The sequence below is a fragment of the Manis pentadactyla genome, chromosome 11 (assembly GCF_030020395.1).
Source record: "Manis pentadactyla isolate mManPen7 chromosome 11, mManPen7.hap1, whole genome shotgun sequence".
NCBI lineage: Eukaryota > Metazoa > Chordata > Mammalia > Pholidota > Manidae > Manis > Manis pentadactyla.
In genome coordinates this window covers 37,259,085-37,265,084 of record NC_080029.1, presented here as the reverse complement: position 1 = coordinate 37,265,084, position 6,000 = coordinate 37,259,085, and the positions used below count along the sequence as shown (strand labels likewise).

Here is a 6,000-nt window from a genome sequence, read left to right as displayed (position 1 = left end):
TGCATGGGAGAATGTGGGCATGGCCAGATTCATGGCAAACTTACTCTACCAGTCAGAGATGTAAGCATATGAGCCATTCCTTCACATACCCGGTAATGTTTTTCAGAAGACCAGGTGTGTCTCTGGATTAGCATTATATTTTGTTTTCATTTCAAAGAGCAGAGAATCTGTTTCAGTGCTCTTGCCATTAGTCTAATGAGCTGATTTAAAAGTAGGCATTAATTTAATATCTAAACTGGCATGGCTAAGAGATATCACAGATAATTAGAAGGTTCTAATTGGGGACATTTTGAGATATTTTGTTCTGGATTCTCTTAAGTGCACTAGATACAATATGGAACAACAGTCCTTTCATTTCGAGGACTTGGAGCATAGATACCTAGAAGGGAACAATAATTAAGAACTTACTTATTACATTTTCTCCAGAAACTGTTGCCACGCTGATATTGTAGCACTTCCTGTAAAGGAAGCAATCCTTTAAGAGAAAGAAAATAGCAGACAATGCTTTTGTTGACAGCTTCACAAACCCTGGAGCCAAACCTCTCCCGAGATTGGCTCTTTGATTTGCATGTTTTGTATCAGGCAAATGGTTCTGTGAAAAGACACGGGGCCAGAGGGATCTTCTTGCTTTATGGACTTTTGTTGTGACCCAAGCCATTAATAATAAATAATACATACCTAGGTAGTCCAAGAAGAGAAGCGCCATACTATCAAACTATTTTATTAGAATACAAGGAATGAGGTAGATTTGTAATGTGCTGTTTTGTGAAGAGCTGAGCTATTGACCATCAATAAAATGTGCATTTCAAATCCCTTACCTTAATCATTCTAGTACTCACAAAGGTACAAGATTTTGAAAGAATTGTCCCAAATTGTGGGTACAGTTTATGACTAATTTTTTTCCTTCAATGTATGTTAACTGAATGCATTATCAAAACTCTAATCTCTCTGCTCTGTATCATTTAGCTTTCATGATAAGCACCAAATTTGAGTAAGTAATCTAGGCAAGATTCTGTAGCCATGTAACAAATATGTACTTGGAGTTCTAAGAAATTAAATCTGTGATACAAACTCAATAGAGAGAAATGTTTTGAAGTCACTTCTTTATGTAATAACAGTGAGTTGATACAGTAGCTTTCATTTAGGACCTCCAGTGCCTTAGTAGTTCTGTAACAGCAGCACAGGAGGTAAGTGTCAACTGACACCATCCTGAGTCCAAAGGCACTGAGTGATTTGCTGGAAAATCAAACTTGCACTTGCAGGATGGATTTCCAAGGCTCCACCTTCCCGAGAATTTCAGACCTGGAAGATGTATATCGTGTCATAAGATTGAGGCCGTTCTCCTCTCCCCCGCCTCCAGGGAGAGGGAGGGACTCAGTATTCTTCATTATTAACTCCTCCCCTTCCCTCCAGGTGACCCTCAGGTCTGGACCACACTGTACCAACTGCTGATCCAGATCTTAAAGGCCATCTAATCCAAATTCCTCATTTACGAAGGATCCACAAAAGTTAACCGACTTGATCAAGGTCTGGTAGCTAATTCGCGGATATGCTGTCTTAATAGCACTTCCCACGATTCAGGAGTGCAGGAAGGTTAGAGAAGTCCCTTGCTGAAATCGGCCTTTTCTGCTGTTTGCATGGAGTTTGTGACATTTCCCCCAGCCCCTGTCGTTAACCTGTACACTGAGTGTGCATCTGCCTCAAACCAACTCTGATGTTCCAAAACACGGAAAGAAAGTTGTCAGCCCTGGGTTACCTCGGGGCCTGCGGCGGGAGCAGGCTGCTCCGCCTCCGCGCTCGCGGGAGGGCTCGACACTGGCCGCCGAGTGGCGAGCGCGGGACTCGGAGGCTGGCGGCGGGCGGGGAAGGCGCGGGGCGTGGTTTGCAGCTTTCCGAGCGCCGAGGAGCGGAGCGCGCTCTGCTGCGCCGCGAGCCCTGGGCTGGACCGAAAAGCGAGCGGGAGAACCAGCAAAAGGCGCGATCGAAGGAGCAAGGCAAGCAGAACGCCGACCCGGTCGGCCCCAACCCGCTCCCCCGTCGATCGCCGGGCCGGCCGCGGTGAGCGCGGCCGCGGGGCCCCAGCACCCCGATGCGCCCGGAGAGAGCGGGCTGAGGCGGGGAGGGAGGGAGGGGCGCGGGGCGGGAGGGTAGCGTCCCCGAGCCGGGGGGCGAGGGGCGGCCGCAGCGGGACTGACCCGCTTCGGGGGTCCGAGCCCGGCCCCGGGAAACTTTGCCGGGGTGGGGAGCGCGGGGGGCGTGGAGGGCGTCGCAAACTTGTCAGCGGGCGGGGCGCTCTGGGATCGGAGCGGGCGCCAGCGGGTGGCGTTTGTCTCTCCGGCTTCTTTGTGTCACCTCCGGGCTCCAGCCCGCCGGTCCGCCCGGCTTAGAAAGGGGCTGGGCATGGGGCTCGGCCCTGATCCCCTCCTTCCCGTCGGCCCAGGCCCCCGCGCTCAGGCTCCGCTGATTGTTTTCGTGCCTCGCGTCACGCCTGGGCGGGAAAGGTTTGAGCGCCGCGTGGGATAGGACGCGGACAGCCGCGGTGCAGAGGTCGCCCAGCGTGGGCGGCGCGAGGCTCGCCACGGCTCCCCGGTAACCAGCGCTCGGGGCGCACCCGGGCTGCAGCGACCGCGGGGAGCCGCGTGGGGCCCGGGCACTCAGGGACCGGCGGCGGCGCGGCAGCCAAGCGCCTCCGCGACGGCACCGATTATAATTCCATTTTGATTGCTTGGGGTCTTTGTTGTCTGAAATTGCCTTGAGGGTCTGATGGCAGCACCTTCTCCTCCTTAGGTTATTTTTCTTACGTTAAAAAAGAAAGCGAGGGGTGGGGAACTTGTGTGAAATCAGTGCTCCTCGAAACGACATTAGCCACCTTTCTGTTGGAGATTGAGAAGTCCTGTGTAACGTTTGATTCATGGACGCCTGTTATTTCAGAAAGTTATTATTTTCCCTTCCCCCAGTGGAAGGGAGCGTCTGAGCTAGATGCCAGCAGGCACGATTGTGTACAAGCACCAGCAGGTCAGAGCCAAACCCAGGAGGTTCTTCTCTAGCCGCTCAGCACACTTTTGCACCACTTTTTTCTTTTTTAAAGTTTGATTTCAAGCAACTTTCATCGGCTTTTCTCAAGGTTTCCACAGCTCTGAAGTCCTTGCAAGATATGAAATTGTGCTTGGATGGGTTCAACCACTTTTAGGGTTAGGATAAACATCCAGACCGTACCTGGCCTTCCCACTGCTCGGGGCCCTGCTATTGAGACGTTTAAACATCATTAGGGGAGAGGGCTCACCTTTTATGAGATGGAGTATTTGGTGTGTTTTTTAACTTTAATGCATGGCTCCTTTAGTTTTCTTTCTGGAAAACTGTGAGACTCCCAAGGGCTGTTCCTGAGCTAATTAATTACTGAAAGGCCTTAGCCTGGCCACTACTCCCTTCTCCCACCCTCAGCATCCCCAGGGAGAAAGGAACAGGTGTAAATCCTCATTAAGTTTTTTCGTGGTGAAGCCTCTGGAGATGTCCAAACAAATAAAAAGTGGAAATTCCTGGTTCTTTGTCCACATGTTTGAGTTAATGAGCTTCACTTGAATTAAACAAAACTCAAAACCAGTTTGGGTCTGCTCAGCGTTGTACATTAAGATTGTTTTAAAAAAATCATGTGAATAAGTTTACCCAATTAGAAATTTTACAAGCGCTTCATTGCGTTAGTGCTAATTGTGTCTGCACGATATTGCAGTGTATTTAGAGAACTGAGTCACAATGGGATTGTTCTGGGTAGTGCCCTCAGTAGCATAGTGTGAGAGTTTAAAGGAAAGCTCAAAGCAGAATTATTCACGTCTCAGTAAGTAAGGGAAAGGGTGAAAAGCAATGGATTCATTTGTCATTACTTAGCATGTGCTTTAAATGTAGATTTTCAATAATTTCACAAAACCATTCATTTACTCAAGCAAGCTCTTACCTCATACCATACCAGCCTGGCTGGACTCGGGGGTTCCAAATAATAACAGTTATTACCCAGTGAATGCTTTACGCAGATTACCTCATTCATCTAGTAAATATTCATTGAGTGTCTATGGACTGTGCTAGGTGCTGGAGTTACAAAGGTGCACAGGACAGCTGTGATTCCCTCCTTTATCTAGTAGGGAAGATAAAGCAGAACATAAAAACATTACCAGCTCGAGGGAGAGAACTAAATGAAGACAGACTGATTGCAGGTTTTAAAATGTAAATCCAGTCACACCACTTTTGTATTCAAAACCTTCCAGTGGCTTCTCATCTCCCTCTGAGTGAAAAGCAAAGAGCTGACAGTGGCCCCCACAGCTTACCCCAACTGGTCCTCCAAACAACCCCCTTTCTGTCACCTTGTGATCTCAACTGCTCGTCTTCTTCCTCATACTTCTACAAACTAGCTTTCTTGCTGTTTGAGAGCCATTGGACTTGCTGTTTCCTCTGCCTGAAATGCCCCTGCCCAGTCCCCTTATTTGTATGGTTGTCTCCTTCACTTACATGCTCGGTGTTACCTTCCCAGTGAGCCTTCAATAAACCCCCATTGCAATTCCCACCCTTCTTGGCAATTTACTTTTTTTCTCCATAGCACTTAACGACCATCGAATATACCCTATCTTTTGCTCCTTTGTTTATTCTCTGCTGCCGCTACATTGTACACTCCATCAGTGCTGTTGTATTCACTGCTGTATCCTCAGAATCTGGAACAGTACCTGGCCTGCAGTATATCCTTCGGAATTACTTATTGAGTATATGTTGAATGGAAAGAAGGACATAACAGGATGCTGAGACATAGAGTAACCAGGGCCTCCTATGTTAACGTTAAGAAAAGCTTCTTTTAAGCTGAGACTGTTAAGAAGGAGCTAGCCATGTTTTTGTGGACTAGGAAGCTGTGGAGGGGAGAGAGGCATGGAAGATCAGCAGAGGAGATAGCATTGAGTAAGGAGCTTGGTCGTGTGTGGGTTTATTGAACTGAGAGAAAGTGGTTGTGGCTGAGCACTGTTAGCTCAAGCGAGAGAACTAAATGAAGATAGACTGGTAATCAGGCAAAAGGTCATGCAGAGCCTTGTAGGCCAAGGTTTGGATAAATTCACATGGCATCCTCATGTATACCCTATCAGCCCTATGGACTTCAAGGCGATTGAGTAACTTTCTGAGGTTACACAGTAGGTGAAAGGCACAGCCTAGGACAGGAAGCCAGGCTCTCAGACTTCTTTTAACTGTGTCTTTTCAAATCAAACATTTTAAATTTTAATGCAGTCCAATTTATCAGTTTATTCTTTTGTGGATTGTACTTTTGGTGTAGTACCTAAGAAATGTTTGCCTATCTCAAGGCCACAAAGACATTTTTGGCTCAGAGTTATAAAACTCTCAGGAAAACTCAATAAAAGAATGTAAAACTATAAAAATTTTCATTTTACATTTAGGTCAGTCTACTTTGAGATAATTTTTGTTTATGGAGCAAAGTATGGGTTGTAGTTCACCCTATAGCCACCAGGAACACTAGATAATTATCTGGAGACAGATAATATCTGGAGACAGTGTTGTGTGTGAGTACTGGGAGGGGGGTTTGCAATTGGCATTTAATGGGTCAAGGCCAGGGATGCTGCTAAGGATCCTATATTGAACTGGAGAGATCCTTTCAACAAAGAATTGTTCAGACATGTCAATAGTGCCAAGGTTGAGAAATCCTAGGCTAGAGGTTTATCAATTTTATTGACCTTCTCAATGAGCCAGCTATTGGTTTCATTGATATTCTCTATTGTTTTTCTCTTTTCTAATTGATTTGCATTCTGCTTCTTGTTATTATTTCCTTTCTTCTACTTCCTTTGGGCTTAAATTGCTTTTCTTATTCTAGTTTTTTTAGGTCATTGTGACTTTCTTTTCTGATATAGGTGGTTCTGTAAATTTCCTCCTAAAAATTGCTTTAGTGACATCTCACAAATTTTGATAGGCATGATTTCATTTTTACTCAGTTCAAAATACTTTAAAATTTTCTTTTTG

At 46.3% G+C, this 6,000-nt stretch overlaps 1 protein-coding gene across 11 annotated transcripts in view; it reads left to right on the top strand.

Moving 5' to 3' along the window:
• Positions 1 to 1,911: 1,911 nt before the first annotated feature.
• SYNE2 (spectrin repeat containing nuclear envelope protein 2) overlaps positions 1,912 to 6,000 on the top strand; it is a 319,309-nt gene continuing 315,220 nt past the window's right edge. For 8 of the 11 annotated variants that reach the window (XM_036906082.2, XM_036906091.2, XM_057488386.1 and 5 more), the window contains exon 1: positions 1,915 to 2,058. The gene's annotated coding sequence lies outside the window, so the exon portion shown is untranslated. Of the gene's footprint in view, positions 2,059 to 6,000 lie in introns of all 11 variants that reach the window. The other 3 variants (XM_057488387.1, XM_036906079.2, XM_036906086.2) reach the window with 2 other exon arrangements.